This window comes from Sorex fumeus, unplaced genomic scaffold (genome assembly GCF_029834395.1).
Source record: "Sorex fumeus unplaced genomic scaffold, SorFum_2.1 ptg000063l, whole genome shotgun sequence".
NCBI lineage: Eukaryota > Metazoa > Chordata > Mammalia > Eulipotyphla > Soricidae > Sorex > Sorex fumeus.
This window is the reverse complement of record NW_026606120.1, coordinates 22497079-22515673: the sequence shown is the minus strand read 5'-3', so window position 1 is coordinate 22515673 and position 18595 is coordinate 22497079. Positions and strand designations below refer to the sequence as shown.

General features: G+C 39.7%; 1 pseudogene; it reads right to left on the bottom strand.

The window, feature by feature from the left end:
• The window catches only part of LOC130034947 (contactin-associated protein-like 3), a 159129-nt pseudogene that overhangs the window by 45557 nt on the left and 94977 nt on the right, over positions 1-18595 (bottom strand).

The following is an 18595-nucleotide window of genomic DNA, read 5'->3' as shown; positions in this document are numbered from 1 at the left end:
ATGTTATGTCCAGATCAGATTTTCCATACCTTTTGAGCCTTTTCAAAAAAATATTACTTAGTATCCCATTGAAAATCTATCTTATAAGCAAACAAAACAACTACCTCTTTCTCCAACTTATCTGGGAAGCTAATATGATTCTCAGAATGATTTCAGTATGTCCCATGGTGAAGTATCCCCTACTGTGGGGGACACTGTTCTAGGTATTTGATGGTATAAGTAAAATTGGACTTGAGTCTAGAGGACCTCTATCATCCTCTCATCCTATGATCAAACTAATCCACATGCCAAGGGAAGATTAGCTATGCGGCTATTGAAAACATATCTTTAAGCTAGAAAGGTCAGCATGCAGCAATTTTATTAATTGGGTTAAAGTTTACTGCAAGCTACATAAAAAAATAAAAAATAAAATAAAATAAAATTTACTGCAAGAAATTTTGGTACATCTACACAATGTAGTACTATGTAGCTGTGAGAAAAGATGAAGTCATGAAATTTACATACAAGTGGTACCACATAGAAAGTATCATGCTAGGCAAAATGAGTCAGAAAGAGAGAGACAGACATAAAAAGATTGCATTCATCTGGGGAACATAAAGAAACAAAATAGGGGACTAACACTCAAGAATAGCCAAGATAAGTACCAGGAGGTTTGCTCCATGGCTTGGAGGCCAGCCACACATTCTAGGGGAAAAGGCAGCTCAGATAGAGAAGGAAGTATGAAACAAAGGGTGTTGGGAGGATCCTCCCAGGATGGGAGAAGCACGCTGAAAGTAGACTAGTAAAGTAAGTAAAGTAAAGGCCCTCCCGTTGATCATCGATTTGCTCGAGCGGGCCCAGTAACGTCTCCATTGGAGACTTTGTTGTTACTGTGTCTGGCATATCGAATACGTCACGGGGAGCTTGCCAGGCTCTGCCGAGCGGGCGAGATACTCTCGGTAGCTTGCCGGGCTCTCTGAGAGGGGTGGAGGAATCGAACTCGGGTCGGCCATGTTGGCTGCGTGCAAGGCAAACGCCTTACCGCTGTGCTATCGCTCCAGCCTATAGACCGAAAATGATTGTCACTCAATGCCTCTTTTGAAAACCATGGCACCCAAAAGGAGAGAGACAAGAAAAGGGAATGCCCTGCCACAGTGGCAGGGTGGGACGGGGGAAGGAAGGGGGATGGGGAGTGGGGAGGGATACTGAGATCTGTGGTGGTGGAAAATGGGCACTGGTGGAGGGATGGGTACTTGATCATTGTATAATTGAAACCCAATCACAAAAATTTGTAAGTCTACAACTGTACCTCATGGTGTTTCACTAATAAAAATTTTTTTAAAAAAGAAATTTAATACTATAATGCTTTTGAATGGGTAGCATTAACTTGGTATTCCAATATTTTCTTATCAGAAAAATTAAACAGACAATGATTACTATGCACTGGTGAGCAGAAAAGTTAAACTTGATATTTTAGGCTTCAGATTAAATACACCATACACATAAAAGAGCTTATTTTTAATTTGCTTGGAAATCCTTTAATCTATTCTCACTTTAGTCATGTCTGATGTCTGCTAAGATACATGGTTTAAGCAACGAAAAAAATTACAGTTTGCACAGAAAAATGATATTCACCATTTATTCCAGCCAGCATCACAGTTGCAGTAATATTGAGAATCAATGCAATTCCCCTCTAATTCACAGGTACATTTTTGGGCATCAGGCAGAGAGCCTCCCCAGTAAGTGTGTGTTTCATTGGTTCTTCCAACACACCAGCTCACTGGGGTTCCATCTGCAAGACAAGAATGAGAAAGATGACACTTACATTGTCCCCCACTACCTGTGGCCCCAGTACCATTCCTGTTTTCTCCTTCTATTTAAAAAGTGAGATTGAAAATTTTTGTTTCAAAACTATAATAGCATGATTTATGTTTTATTAGAAAACGATCAAGGATGTCCTAGCTCATTCTGGCCTGGCATTTCCATGTTTATCTTGAGGATTATAATACTTGGATACAATAGCTAAAAATAATTGTCACTAGAAAACCAGAATAATTTAGACTCTGAATATAAAAATCTGTTTGATATCCTTAAAAGCTACTGGAAGAATTTATGATTATGTGAAAAATGGGCTTATTTCGCTTGACTTGCTAGCTAAAATATGGATATTTTCTGTTATGTCTTAAAAGTTGCTTGGAGGAAAAACGTGTGTTCTTGCTCACTTTGACTAGGTTAGCACTATATTTGTAATGATGCTGTTCTTGGATCTTTAAGTCTCAGGTGAGCCCTGGAGCAAACCTAGTTCTTCAACACAACCCCAACCTCAGTGCAAACGAAAATTAAGTGACCAGGTCAAAACCAGTCTCGACCCCATATTATTACACATTCACATTAACAGGGACCCCGTGGGCAATGGCAGTTTACCTGGGAAGGAAGATTACAAGAGAGGGAACATTAAAGCAGGCATTAGAGAAACACTCAGCAGAAAATAGCCAGGAGGGAACAGGAATACCATCAGATACACTGGCTCTGTCTGTTTCAGTGTGCTCTTTCAGACCGCTAGGTCATTCCCAACAGACGCCCCCTCTTCCCCCGAACTGGACCATCACCCCGCTTTTCCCAAATATGCACAGCCGCCACTGTCCATTATTGCTCCCTGTTGGAAGAAACTTCTGCTTCTGCTGAGAGCCTCTGAGCTTATAAGCACATTAACTGCATTCACTGCCACCCACCTCAGGCCCCGTCCATGAGATATGTGCCAGGAATTCAACATCAATGATTTATTTCTTACTATGTTGAAAACTTATCTCTAGGGAGGGGAAAATTTCCTTTAGCTTAAGAAATATTTAAATGATACTTTCCCAAATATTTTGAAAAGTCAAAGTCCAATAATTATTCTTCCAGAGACTGACTAGCAAATTATTATACATAACTTCACTTCTGTATGTTTACATCAGAATTATTCATTTCTCTATAAAACAAGCAATCATTCAGAATACCCCAAAGAAAAGTTAGAGTCTAATTCTTCTTGAAAAGCAGCAGAAAAGATATCAATGTACAGAGAGCACGACTCCTCTTAATTATCTTTAGCGCCCTGCTTGACCCTCTTTGCGAACCAAAATACTAAAGGTTGCTATTGCAGCATCTTTGATGGTCACAGAGTTCTCAGTACGGTGATCAAAGTTTCCAAGAATGTCAACGTCATCTTGTAACTTCTTTTACCATCCATAATCAAGTCTCCTTAAACTAGCACCAACATAAAGGCCCTGAAGATGTTAAAGAAACGCGTTCATATCCTCCCTTGACAGCATTCCTTCCTCACCCTCCCCAGCCCTTTGCAAATCCACCCTACTCCATGGACGTTGCAATGACATCCCAGATCAGTGGTATCCCCTCTTGTGATCAACACAAATAAATGTCCAAGCAGCAACTGAATATTGACTACCATTCTCCAGTGGACCCATATAATTGTGAAGAATGTTCTCCCTCACACTGTAGCATTCTTTACTGCTTTCAAAATGCATCCTTTCTTGACGGCGTGGGAAGAGGGGGTAGAAGAGGAGAAGTTTAGGCAACACCCACGTGTGCTCAGGTTTTACTCCTGACTGTGCTTGGGGATCACTCCTAGAGGCACCAGGGATCAAATCAGGATCAGCCATAGGCAAGTGCCTTAATACCAACTCAGAAGACTTCTCCTCTCCCCCTACCCCTGCCTCAGTGCAGCATTCCATAAAACATTACAATAAATAAAATCCTTGTGAAGGCTTAGTTATTTTTACTTCATAAGGATGGTATTGATTTCCTGCATATTCATTTGTGTATATTGATTATTCAGAGAAAATCAATGCAACAATTTCAAGGCCTAGTAGGCTACACTATTTGTCTACCGCATCTTTACCTTACTTAAGAACTTCTAAAAATACATAGAACTGTACTGAATATATCTAAATTAAGTTTGTGCTCAAAGTTAGTAGCAGCATATAAGTAATGTATATAAGTTGAGCATAGAAAGAAAATGAAATTTCTTATTTCATTTCCTTGCAAGAATTTGACAGGCTTCAAAGTATTTTCTCCTTCCATCTCCCCACTCCAATTAAATGTTTGTTTTCATTTGGTGATATGGCTGCCATATATCTATATTAAAGGGTTGACAACTTTAAGTAATCACTTGCAAATCAAGAGGTAGATATTCATTCACTCTCTGTGCACAATTTTTACTTATCTTTGTGGGGTTCAATTTCTGGTATAGATTATATTCTGGGATATGTTTTTCCGGATACTCTGGGTGGGTTTGTTTTTAACTCTGGCAGTGGTTAATCACCTGGTTAGCACTAATTTGCTCTTCTAGAGGGTGCTTGTACGTTCTTCTACAATTTCAGTTTGGTGTTCCATTTTACAGTAACCAACTGCCAAACTAAAGTAAGTAAGTACTAAACCCTCTAGTACTAACTGTACATTCAGTAAACTGAAAATAAGTAGCACTTACTTGATACACTTTGTCTGTGTGCAATTAAATCCTGCTGAGATTACTGTTTGAAGACAGAGTACTGAGATTATTTCCCAGCTGCGGGGTGATTTGCTGGGCATGGAAGCACAAGAGCCTTGTCTCCCTTCTTCTGTCCCCCAACTAACTATGTCGATCAGAGAAAGAATAAAGTAGAAATCCACATGTTTCAAGGAAGCCATGGGGCTGCATATTTTGACAAAATGAGATATTGCAAAGGAAAAAATAAAAAAACCTGATAATTATTAAAAGTATAATAGATACTTTTTTCTTTGGCTTGAAAAGCTGAAATCTCAACCTCACAGTGCTCAGAGCTTACTCCTGGCTCTATACTCAGGGTCACTCCTGATGGGGCTGGAAGGACCATATGTGTCAATCCTTAGCTCCACACTACAAGGCAAACACCCTACCCTCTATCCTATTATTCTGGCATCAATAGATACAAAATTAACAATCTACCACAATCTTCTATATCCTAAAAGAGATGTCTAGAGTTAACATTGTTTTCTAATTTGTAATTTCCTAAGACATAGAATAAATTTGGTCTGTGAAAAAAAATAGTCACGGTATAATGACATCCAAGCCCTGTTCTAATTTACACTTTTTTATAACCAAAAAATAAAGTGAAATGCTATCACCCTTCTTGGTGGATGAATCCTGAGCTTTCCAAGGACCACTGAGGCTCAGCTGCCCAGGTGAGTCTAGAAAAAGACTTCATATTGAACAAAAGACCCACATTGAACAAAGAGCAACAGATTGACATTAAGTACTGCTTCAAGAAAAACGTGTAATTCTCAGACAATGAACTGGGCAGTGTGTTCAAAGACCTTTAATAGATCAGTGACTGCCCCCGTGACCCAGTTGGCCTCTAGCCCTAATGACTGATCACTTACCTTGGTGAGCTGGAAGCCTTGACTTCTTGCAGTGGAAAGCCAGCTCCTACTGACAGTGATCTGCATGTTCAATCATTACTCGGAGCTGGTCCATGTTGACTGAGTACTTGAAGAATACTGGTTGGGGGCTTCCTCCATTTGAGCTCCCAGCCCTAGCAATATGGGACCCAGTGTGCCAAACGGAGGTCCACTTGGAATCTTAGAGCAGATATGGTATGAGAGGGAGAAAGGAGAAGATAATGGATGGAAATTGTTAAAATAAACATTGGAATCAATTTTATCTGAATTGAGGGTTTTTTGTATATTTATCAAATATCTCTGAGATTAGAATAAAAAAACTAGGATCCTATAATATTCAGATAGGTATTATCTATTATAATTTGCATTACTATGAATTGGTGGTCATTAGTTTTGATGAACTTTGTTGCAACAATACCATCAATACCATCGATGAGCCAATTCTTTTTTTTTTAATTTTTATTAGTTAACCACCATGAGGTAAAGTTGTAGACTCACAAATGTTTGTGCTTGGGTTTCAATTATACAATGATCGAGTACCCATCCCTCCACCAGTGCCCATTTTCTATCACCACTGATCCCAGTATCCCTCCCACCCCCATCCCCACATCCCACCCAGCTTCTGTGGCAGGGTATTCCCTTTTGTGCTCTCTCTCCTTTTGGGTGCTGTGGTTTGCAAAAGAGGTATTGAGTGGAAATCATGTTCGGTCTATAGTCTACTTTCAGCATGCATCTCCCATCCTGGGAGGATCCTCCCAACACCCTTTATTTGATCTATGAGCCAATTCTTAAGTTCTGAGTTTATCATATTCAAAGAAATAACTACAAATTTTAGACATAAAATTTTCTCATAATCTTTTTATTTTATTACTATCAAAAGACAAGTATTTAATATGTATATCCTTTTCCTTTTAAATGTTATTTTTGTTGTTGTTTGGTTGTTTTTGTTGTGCCACACTCAGTGGTCACACGTGGCTCTGTGCTCCTGATTATTCTTGGATCTATGGCTAGAGTCACACCCTGTAGAACTGTGGGGACTACATGAAAAACCACAATTTGAACCATTTTCATTTGAGCCACAGCCTCATACAAGGCAAGTGCCAAAGCTTTGTACTATAACTCTAGTTTTTTTTTTTTCCTTTTAAATAAGTATATTCCATGTTGGACTGAGAATCTTGTTCTACCTACTTGATGACCAAACAGGTCACATTAAGATAAAAATAACAGGAAGTAAATATTTTTGGCTAAACTTGATTTCAGTAACTCACCCACCACAGTGGCCAAAATCACAACAATTTGGAAATAACTAGGTTTTGTTTCAATGAGGTAGGAATGAGTCTCACAAACAGTGCTCAGGAAAAACAACTCCCCCATAAATAATTTTTGGGGTTTAGGGGGGATACACCTGGTTGTGCTCAAGTCTTACTTCTGATTCTATGCTCAGTGATCATTCCCAGCAGGGTATGGGGGACCATAGAGGTGCCAGGGATTGGACTTGGGTTACCCACATGGAAGGCAACCACCATATCTGTTATACTATCTCTTTGATCCTACCTTGGCAATGTTTTATTTTTGAGGCCCATCCCCCCCCCCCCCACACACACACACACACTCCTACCACGACACTCTCCTAGCAATTTCTGGCTATTCCAATAGATAACTCAATTCAAGGGCCTGAGAATGAGGCTCTCATTGTGCCCTGAAGTGGCGGAAATTACCAACACAAACTTCTTCTAGGCAGCAATAATTGTCCAAGTCTTGTCCTTCACAAAAAATCCTAAAATAAACAAGTTTAAGTCTGAAATCTTTGTGTATATTTGCAGGTACAATTGGCTTTACCTCAAAGGACCATTCCACAGGATAATCGATTGACCACCCTAGGCCCACCAGCTCACAATCTATCTTTTCTAGAAATATGCTTCCCTGTTCTTCCCTACAGAAAGTACTTCTTGTGGCCTTGCAGACAGGATGGCTACCCTGAGGACATGAGCCTGCCGTCTTCTATACACTCGACCATCCATAAAGAAAACATCTTCACTATTATACGCTTTCTACAATATACAGATCATACCATAAAGATATGAAAGTTTGTGAACCCATAGTCTAAGTGGCTCAGATGCAGACCAGAAGTTTCCCTATACAACTCAACTCTAATAGAAAATCATATAAATGGACTTGTAATGTGAATTTGGTGACATGAAGAGCCATTTCCAAACTATAGAGACAAAAAATAGTCATGAATTGTATTTTTATTTTTAAATATATATATCATATATAATATATATATATATGAACACATTTAAAAATAAAAACATTCTCTGGAAGACAATGAGGAGTTCCCTCTAGCCTCTGTCATGGGAGTTTGAGCCTGGGAAAAACTTAGCGAGCCTTTAGTTGTCACAAATCTTTAAACCATCAAGTACAGCAGAGATCCACAGAGGTGAATCCAAGGAGCAAAAGGAATCCTGTCTCAAAACCTATTGAAAATAATATCACAGATCATGAAAAAAACCAGGAAGAACAGAAATACACTAAATCAGTATGAGATCTATTTTATGTTCAATAATGAAAAAGGGCTTGATAGAGCATTTCATTCTTTTTGCTTATGAAGCCACTTGTGCTACTTGAATACTATATATCGTTCCCCTTTAATCTTGTCCTCACCAGACAGTCCATATTTCAACACTTCCATGGAAAATTCCTTTAGTGACCCAGGATTATTTTTTGGTAATTACCTACTTCTTGGAGCGATAGCACAGCGGTAGGGCATTTGCCTTACAAGCGGCCAACATAGCCGACCCAAGCTCGATTCCTCCGCCCCTCTCGGAGAGCCCGGCAAGCTACCGAGAGTATCTCGCCTGCCCGGCAGAGCCTGGCAAGCTACCCGTGATGTATTCAATATGCCAAACACAGTAACAACAAAGTCTCCAATGGAGACGTTACTGGGCCCGCTCAAGCAGAACGATGAAAACGGGAGGACCGTGACCGAGACCTACTTCCATTTGTCCTCTGAGTTTATTCCTTCATAGGAAACAAGGGTAAAAGAAATCACATAAAAGATGGGGGAGGCTTGGGAACTCATCAATTATAATGCCAGTTTGTCATTTATTTTCATGGTTTATGGCACAAAGAAATATGATGTGCCTGAGTGGTTCATATAGGCCATTGGTCAGCATGATAGATTGATGGTCTCATATGGTTAAAATGTAATAGAAATATTTTTCAAGTGAGGAGAAAGAAAACTGTTGGGAAAAAAGTCTCTGAAACTACTCTAGAAAAAAATAATACTAATTTAAATCACTGCTTTTTCTAAAATAACTTTAAATACCCCAGAAAGACATAATTATTTTTCTCATATTCCACAATGTGTTATTTGTATGGACTTCAAAAATATTAGTAAGACCTTGAGTTCAAGCAAGATGTTTTAACTATCCTGAGTTATACCACATGCAAATGTGCTTGTTTGTCTTACTGGAGTCTTTTTATCAATGCATAAGCAGATGAACTGGATTGAACTGAGAATTATTAAAGGTATAAAAGATACAAATTTTCTTTGGTTTTTTGACCATACCCAGTGGTTCTCAAAGTTTATTCCTGGCTGGCACTCAGGGATCACTCCTGATGGGGCTTGGAGGATTATTTATGATGCTGGGGAATTAGACCTGAGCTCCACAGGAACAGAGCAAGCATCCTACCCTCTGTACTACTGCTCTGGCCCCCAATAGATGCAAATTTAACTGTTTACCATGTGCTAAGGCAACTAGCCCTGAAGCTCATTTAATGTAATACTTTAATTTGAATAAACAGGAGAAAATAACACAGACTCACCATACCAAACAACATCTTCTAATTGCTTTTGATTTTGTCAAATGATATGCGCTTTCCAGTTGCAAATTTGCCTATGCTTTACAATCTCCCCCTAAACTATCCAAGTAGCCTTTCACAGGAAACCAGGTGGTCAGATGGGGAAACTAAAAAACATTTTTAGTTTACATGAAAAAACACAAGTTCAAAGCACATCTGTTCTGAACATTTCCGTCTCCGTGACCAAAAAATGGAAGTAAAAACTTGACAAGAAAAATCTGATGCCTTTCTAGTTGGTGAGTCCCTCACTCAAGATTTGGAACTTTATTTCAAGGGAAGAGAAAGTCAAAGCCCTTCTCACAAATGGTGAGAATGAAATTCAATTTGAATCTCAGACCCACTTCTTTATGAGCAGAACCTGCTGCTGCTTTGTATCTGATAGAAAGGAAAATAAAATTCTGAGAAAATTGGAGACAGTAAATTTCTATGTGTGAACATGTTACCTTCTATATCCAAAATCCAGAACTGCTCAAGAAGTTGCACTTTAGAACAATAATTTTGTTTTATATGTGTGTGTGTGTGTGTGTGTGAAACACCATGAGGTACAGTTTTATACTTACAAACTTTCATTCTTGGGTTTCAGTTATACAATGATCGAGTACCCATCCCTCCATCAGTACCCATTCTCTACCACCAATGATCCCAGTAGCCCTCCTACCCCACCCCCACATCCCACCTCGCCTCTGTGACAGGGCATTCCCTTTTGCTGCCTCTTTCCTTTAAGGGTGATGTGGTTTGCAATAGAGGTATTGAGTGGCCATCGTGTTCAGTCTATAGTTTACTTTCAGCACACATCTTGCATCCCAAGCGAATCCTCCAAACACCCTTTACTTGGTGTTCCCTTCTCTATCTGGGCTTCCTTTTATCCAGCATGTGCTGATGGCTTCCAAGCTGTGGAGCAGACCTCCTTTTACTTATCTCAACTATTCTTGGGTGTTCATCTTCCGTTCTGTTACTTTATATTCCACATATTAATTAGTTTAGTCTTTCTATGTCTGTCCCTCTCTTTCTGACTCATTTCACTTAGCATGGTTCTACTTTCCACGTAGAACCACTTGGATGCAAATTTTATGGCTTCTAACAACTGCATAGTATTCCACTGTATAGATGTACCAAAGTTTCTTTAGCCAATCATCTGTTCTCGGGCACTTGGTTTTTTTTCCAGATTTTGGCTATTGTGAACAGTGCAGCAATGAACATACAAGTGCAGGACAATAAATTAAGTAGATGGACTAAAATTCAAGTGGTTATTTTAGGATTCACAAAGAAAATGTAAATAAACACTTTGTCTGTAAAAAGGATGACCACAGGCCTCTGAAATAGTCTGCTGGAAATTTGCTGACTGAACTCCTGTACAGAGAAATACGGGTGAGAGCCGCTGTCATCTATGACACATCTGTGTCTCTGTGACACAGCCCTGGTGTCACACAGATGAGGCCTATACAAAGTTCAGTTGCTCAACTTCACAAAACTGCATCATTTTACCACAATTTTGGGGGTGAATTTTATGCCTGTAAAAGAACAGTTACTGGGAGATAAGATGTTTGTTCATGGGCATTTATGAGCAAATGTGCTAGTGACTGCAAGTGGGAAAGCATGGTGTCCAATAGGAGCCCTGAGGAGCATGGTCAGTTGGGACCACTTTCACCCAAGCTCAGGGGCTTTGTACTGAAGGCTCCTCAGGGCGAAGGTGACTCATATGTGCCCTTTCCTGAGTGGTAGAGGCCAGAGCTGTGAGTACATGATCTCTCAGCTCTGAGAAAGGCCACTCCCTCAGACCTCCAGGTGTTTGTCTTCTCATGGGGCTAAACTTCTTGCCACAAATTTGGGACCTAGGGGTTTTCATGATTTCTTCAGTCTTTACACCTACATCAAAATACTATAAGATAGAGGGGAAACATCCCTAAGAGCTCTTCCAAGCTCTCTGTCCTGCACTCCTTCCCTTGGAACCCAGAGGATGGCCATTTCATGGGAATACAGTTTTGTGTCACTCATCTGAGCACAGACTTCTATTGTTTTGCACAGCATGCCACTTACTCATCATGATTTTACTCTTGATTTTCCCCTTCTTGTTGAATAGTGTGGGGGAATGTGTGTGGGGGGGGGATAGTGGTCGGGAAACTGGGGACATTGGTGGTGGGAAATGTGCACTGGTGGAACAATGGATGCTGGATCATTGTATGACTAAAACTCAATTATGAACAGCTTTGTAATGGTCTATCTCACGGGTGTCCAATTAAAAAAAAATTTTAAAGTACTGAGTTCAAGGGCTGGAGCGATAGCACAGCGGGAGGGCGTTTGCCTTGCACGCAGCCAACATGGCCGACCCGAGTTCGATTCCTCCACCGCTCTCAGAGACCCCAGCAAGCTACCAAGAGTATCTCGCCCACATGGTAGAGCCTGGCAAGCTCCCCGTGACGTATTCGATATGCCAAACACAGTAACAAGTCTCACGATGGAGACGTTACTGGGCCTGCTCGAGAAAATCAATGAACAACGGGAGGACCCTGACCGTGAATGAGTTAAGCTCAATCAGCTTAATCAATGGCTGAATAAATAGCAATACCCCTGCACTTAAAAAGAATTATAAAGCGTCTACTGTTAGCATTAAGCCAAGACAAAATTATGAAAAATTTTAATATACCTTGTGATTTGTGATAATTATGCGACCACTTATTAAAGGTAACTATATCACTGGAATAGATCTATATTTAGCTCCTTTTTTGCCTTTATTGAGTTGTAGTAATTAACTTTAAAAACCGCAGAAATTTCAATATTCAATTATTACCTCTAAGAGCAGAAAATCTAGAAATATCCTTTGGTGATTTTCTCACATTTTTTCTGATCATACATCTTCACACAAAGGTAACTCATATATCTTTATCATCACATCACAAAATTTTGCTCAGTATAAAGATAAATTGCTTGAAAAATGCCAATATGAAAGCTTAAGACCTGGAGAAGTTTCTTGTTTTATGTACAAAATTCAGAGGCTACTATATTTCTTGTAGTTCTGGAATATTTAGGTGATCAAATTAAGAACAGATAGGTAAAGGTAAAGGTAAAGGCCCTCCCGTTGATCGTCGATTTGTTCGAGCGGGCCCAGTAACGTCTCCATTGGAGACTTTGTTGTTACTGTGTCTGGCATATCGAACACTCTCGGTAGCTTGCCAGGCTCTCCGAGAGGGGCAGAGGAATCGAACTCGGGTCGGCCATGTTGGCCGCTTGTAAGGCGAACGCCCTACCCGCTGTGATATCGCTCCAGCCAGATAAATAACTATATACTGAAAGTTGCTTAGATTTTACTTTACAGATCAAGTATAAGGTATATCAAAGTAAAAGTGAGGTAACACGGAGGGTAAAAAACACACGGAGGGTATGCATGTGACTGATGCATGTTCAATCCTACCACCACATATTATCCCTGAGCTTCAACAAGAATGGTCCCCAAGCACAGAGCTGTGAGTTAGTGCTGAGTAAAGAAAGCCTCAATGGCCCCAAATAAAAAACAAAATAAAACAAAAAAAACAAAAAAATGTATTCATAAATATTGCCTTGTAAATATTATTATCCTACAATGTTGAGTGCACATAGACAAATCTGAAGAGAAGCCAAATTAAAATGGGGTTTACATAACTTTAGAACCATCTACAATTGATTTGGGGAATTTTGAGAATGCATAGATTATAAAAATCTGTGGTTGCTTGAGTATATCTATTTTGTTGCGAGTGCACAGAATTTTCATTAGGACAATTCCCCCTTTCATTTGGTAAAATGAGATAAGAAGGGGACGTTGTGGGTACTGACACCAACAGGCACAGTCATAGATGAGATGGACAGAAATTGCATCAAGTCTATCAGAACTGTTGGCGCTTACATCAGGAAATGTGTTAGTCATTTGTTACATTAAATATACAGTAAAAATGTTCAAAGAACTAACGTTTATATTTACTTATTGACTACACTAAATATACAGCAAAAACATTCAAAGAACTTATGTTTATATTTACTTATTGACTACATGTATTAGGGCTGGAGCGATAGCACAGCGGGTAGGGCGTTCGCCTTACAAGCGGCCAACATGGCCGACCCGAGTTCGATTCCTCCGCCCCTCTCGAGGAGCCCGGCAAGCTACCGAGAGTATTCGATATGCCAGACACAGTAACAACAAAGTCTTCAATGGAGACGTTACTGGGCCCGCTCGAGCAAATCGACGATCAACGGGAGGGCCTTTACCTTTTATTAGCCCTAGGAGAAATGAAATTTTATTTATAGTTGAATATTGACACTTTATTCTATTAAACATATACATGTGCCTTATAAATATTTATTCTCTCTAGATTAGTTAATGCAATTAAAGATAAAAATTAATGCAACTGCAGACTATAAAATTAATGCCCCAAAATCCATGGCCTTCCTAAACGCAAATAATGAGAGAAAGGAAAGTACATGAAAAAAAAATCCCGTTCACAATTGTGCTCCAGAAAATCAAATACCTCGGAATCAGTCTAACTGAAGAGGTAAAGGCACAATGAAAACTACAAAACGCTACTCCATGAAACAAAAGAGGACATGAGGAAATGGAAACATACCCCCTGCTCATGGATAGGAAAAATTAACATTGTCAAAATGGCAATACTCTCCTACCGGGAGCCAAAAGGTCAGTACACCCTGACCTGAAATTTAGGAATTAATCTCTACTTGTAAAAATGTTAAAATACATTGTGTAAGCTTCTGAGATATGCCAAAGAGATAACTGCCATGAGCCCGCCATTAGGGATCACACCTTGATTCACTGAAAATCTGCATGTTTTGTTAATTCCCCATTTTCCCTACTTCCTCATGTAATCAATTATAAAAAAAACTACCTTGGGAGAAATAAATTTGGAGCTTGATCAGAGTCTTGTCTTGCTCCCATTCTTCTGTCTCTCTCTTTTTTTTTTATCATTCATGCACCCTCTCCCAGTTATCCATGTTGACTAGTCCAGCGGGTCGGGGCACACCCCAAAGCAATATACAGATTCAGTGTGACCCCTATAAGGATACCCAAGAAATTCTTCAAAAAAAATAGATTAAATCCTCCTGAAATTCATATAGAACACAACCCCCACGAATACCTAAAGCAATCCTTGGGAAAAAGACGTGGGGAGGCATCACCCTCCCCAACCTCAAAATCTACTACAAAGCAGTAATAATTAAAACAGCATGGTACTGGAACAAAGCCAGGACTGCAGACTAATGGAACAGGGTGAAATATCTGTACACACAACCCAAAACACACACAACATCTAATCTTTGATAAGGGAGCAAGAAATGTGAAGTGGAACAAGGAAAGCCTCTTCAACAAATGATGCTGGCATAACTGGACAACCACATGCAAAAAAAAAAAAAAGGCTTTGACCTTGACCTAACACCATGCACAAAGTCAGATCAAAGTGGATTAAAGATCTCAAAATCAGGCCAAAATCCATACGGTACATTGAAGACAAGGTCGACAAAACCCTCTATGATATTGAGGCAAACAGTATCTTCAAAGATGATGTTCCACTGACCAACCAAGTGAAAACAGAAATAAATAAATGGGACTATCTGAAATTAAGAAGCTTCTGCACCTCAAAAAATACAGTGACCAGAATACAAAGACAATCTACAGAATGGGAAAGGATATACACCCAATACACATCTGACAAGGGTTTGATATCAAGGATAAACAAAGCACTGGTTGAACTCCACAAGAAGAAAAATATCCAACCGCATCAAAAAATGGGGTGATGAAATGAACAGAAACTTACTCAGAAAAGAAATCCGAATAGTAAAAAGGCACATGAGAAAATGCTGAACATCACTAATCATCAGGGAGATGCATATTAAAACAACAATGAGATATCATCTCACACAAAAGAGACTGATCCACATCCAGAAGAGTAAAAGGAACCAGTGTTGGGGCACGAACCTGGGGAGAAAGGGACTCTCCTTCATTGCTGGTGGGAATGTCAATTGGTTCAGCCATTTTGGAAAACAGTATGAACGATTCTCAAAAAATTAGAAATTGAGCTCCCATTTGACCTAGCAATACCACTCCTGGGAATATATCCCAGAGAGGCAAAAAAGTACAGTAGAGCCTGATTCAAACAGGAACCTGCCCGGCAGTAGGGCCCCTTCCCGGGTCTGCACGGCTAACTAGATCCCCTGAGAATGGCCGGTTTTCACCCTTGGTCTGCGGGGGACGGGAATTGAGGCACACTGCACAAAAACAAAGCTGAACCATTCTGGGCACTCTCTCCTTATTCACCCAGGAACCCACTCAGCGAAAGGGCCCCTTCCCGGAGCCGCAGCCATTAATGTGGCCAGAGTTATTCTCCCACTACATATCCCATAGAAACCATAAGTTACCCTCTTACATGGAACTTTCACTAAGTTAGTTTAACCACCAGACACACATTAGCCAATAATTGATTAAGCCCATCTCAATTCATTCTGCAACTCAAGCAGAATAGTGAGCGTGAAGGACTAAACCAAACTGATCACAATGGTAAAGCAACGAAAAATCCCACCAAGCTTTCTTATTGAACAGCCTAGCCCAGAAGACGCCAACAGTAATGAAGTGCTAGACAACCTCTCTGACAACGAATTTAAAAGGGAGCGACTGAGGATGCCTAGGGAGCTAAAAGAAGCAATGGAAAGCAATGCCAATAAAAGACAAGAGGATTTGAAGGTAGAAATTAGGAAAATGCAAACGGAAATGTCAGACCTGAAAAATTTCGTAGGCGAATTGAAAAACTCAGTGGAAGGCCTCAGCAGCAGAGTAACAGCTGCTGAGGACAGAATCAGTGAGCTCAAAGATGAAGTCCAGAGACTCTCCAGAAAAGAGCAGAAAATGGAGAAGAGACTCACAATTCGGGAACAGATGGCAAGAGAAGATCGTGATGAAGTCAAGAGGGGTAACATAAGAATTACTGGAGTCCCAGAGGGACAGGAGCAAAACCCTGATGAAGAAGAAACTGTCAAAGATATCATTGCTACGACGTTTCCAGAGCTGAAGAAAACATGTGGCCACATTCAGGAGGCCGGAAGGGTACCAGCTAGAAGAAATTCAAATAAAAATACCTCAAGACACATCCTGGTCAAAATGAGTGAAACATTAGATAGAGACAAAATTCTGAAAGCAGCAAGATCAAAGAAAGAAAATTCCTACAAAGGAGCATCCTTAAGATTCACAGCTGATTTGTCTGATAAAACCCTCATGGCCTGAATACAGTGGTGGGATATAAAAAACTCAATTAAATAAATGCCTCACCAAAAATACTTTACCTAGCGAGACTCTCATTCATAACAAAAGGAACAACATACAGTTTCACAGACAAAAAACAGATCAGGAACTTACAATATATTCAACACCATGGTTACAAGAACAACTAAATGGGCTACTTTAAGACAAGAGAGGCCCCTCAAATACACCAAATTTCAACAGAAAAATGGGACAAAATCCCATAACAATAATCTCTCTCAATGTCAATGGGCTAAACGCACCAATTAAAAGACACAGAGTGGCAGGGTGGATTAGAAAATTGAACCCAACATTCTTCTGCCTGCAAGAAACACATCTCAATAGTGAAAGCAAACACAGGCTCATAGTCAAAGGCTGGACAACAATCCTACAGGCAAACAGTTCCAATAAAAAATCTGGTGTAGCCATTCTAGTATCAGACCACATTGATTTCAGACTGAAGAAGGTCATAAGAGACAGTGAAGGCCATTTCTTATTGATCAAGGGATCTGTACAACAGGAAGAACTCACAATACTAAATGTATATGCACCTAATGAGGGATCAGCAAAATACTTAAAACAACTACTCATAGACTTGGAGAAAGACATTGATAACAACACAATACTAGTGGGAGACTTCAACACTACTTTATCACCTCTGGATAGATCAACCAGACTCAAGCTTAGCAAGAACATACTTCATCTGAGAAAAACAATGGAAGAAAGGGACTTAGTCGATATATACAGGACACTTCATCCTCAAAAAGCTGAATACACTTTCTTCTCAACCGTACATGGAACATTCTCCAAGATAGACCACATTCTGAGCCACAAAACATACCTCCATAAAATTAAGCAGATAGAGATTGTATCAACAAACTTCTCAGACCATAATGCGCTGAAATTAAGAGTAAATAACACACAAGAACAGAAAACTAAATCAAACACCTGGAAACTAAACAGTAAACTATTGGACAGTGAGTGGCTTAGAAAGGAAATCAAAGAGGAAATCAAAAGATTCCTGGAAACGAATGAAAAAGGGGACACGAGTTCCCAAAACTTATGGGACACAGCAAAAGCTGTGTTAAGAGGAAAGTTTATAGCTTTACACTCATCCCTCAGGGAGGAGGAGTGAGCCCACATAAACAACCTAACCTCACAGCTTAAGAGCTTGGAGAAAGACCAACAAAAGGAGCCCAACCCGAAAAGAAGGAAGGAAATAATAAAATTCAGAGCAGAGAATAACGAGATGGAAACCCAAAAAGCAATCCGAAAGATCAATGAAACCGAGAGCTGGTTCTTTGAGAAAATAAACAAGATCGATAAGCCTCTAGCAAAACTCACAAAGAAAGGGAGAGAGAAAACCCTAATAAACTGAATCAGAAATGAAAAGGGTATCATCACAACAGAAACTACAGAAATTCAAAGGATCCTTAAGGAGTACTTTGAAAAGCTTTATGCCACCGAACATGAAAACCTCAAGGAAATGGATAAATTACCTGATTCTTATAGACTCCCAAGGCTGAACCAAGAAGACCTGAAATACCTGAACAGACCTATCACCATCAAGGAAATTGACATGGTAATGAAAAGTCTCCCTACGCACAGAAGTCCTGGCCCAGATGAACTCACTAGTGAATTCTTCCAAATCTTTCAAGAGGACTTACTCTGAGTCCTCTTTAAGCTTTTCCATGAAATTTAAATATCAAAAACACTTCTGAACAGTTTCTATGAAGCAAATATCAATCTGATACCAAAAGCAGACAGAGATACCACAAAGAAAGAGCATTACAGGCCAATATCCCAGATGCAAAGATCCTCAACAGAGTATTAGCAAATAGAATCCAACGACTTATCAAAAAGATCATACACCATGAACAAGTAGGATTCATCCCAGGGATGTAAGGATGTGTAACATCCGCAAATCGATCAACATAATCCATCATATCAACAAAAGAAAAGATGAAAAGCATATGATCATATTAATAGATGCAGAGAAAGCATTTCACAAGATCCAGCACCAGTTTATGATGAAAACCCTTGCCAAAATAGATATAGAGTGGATTTTTC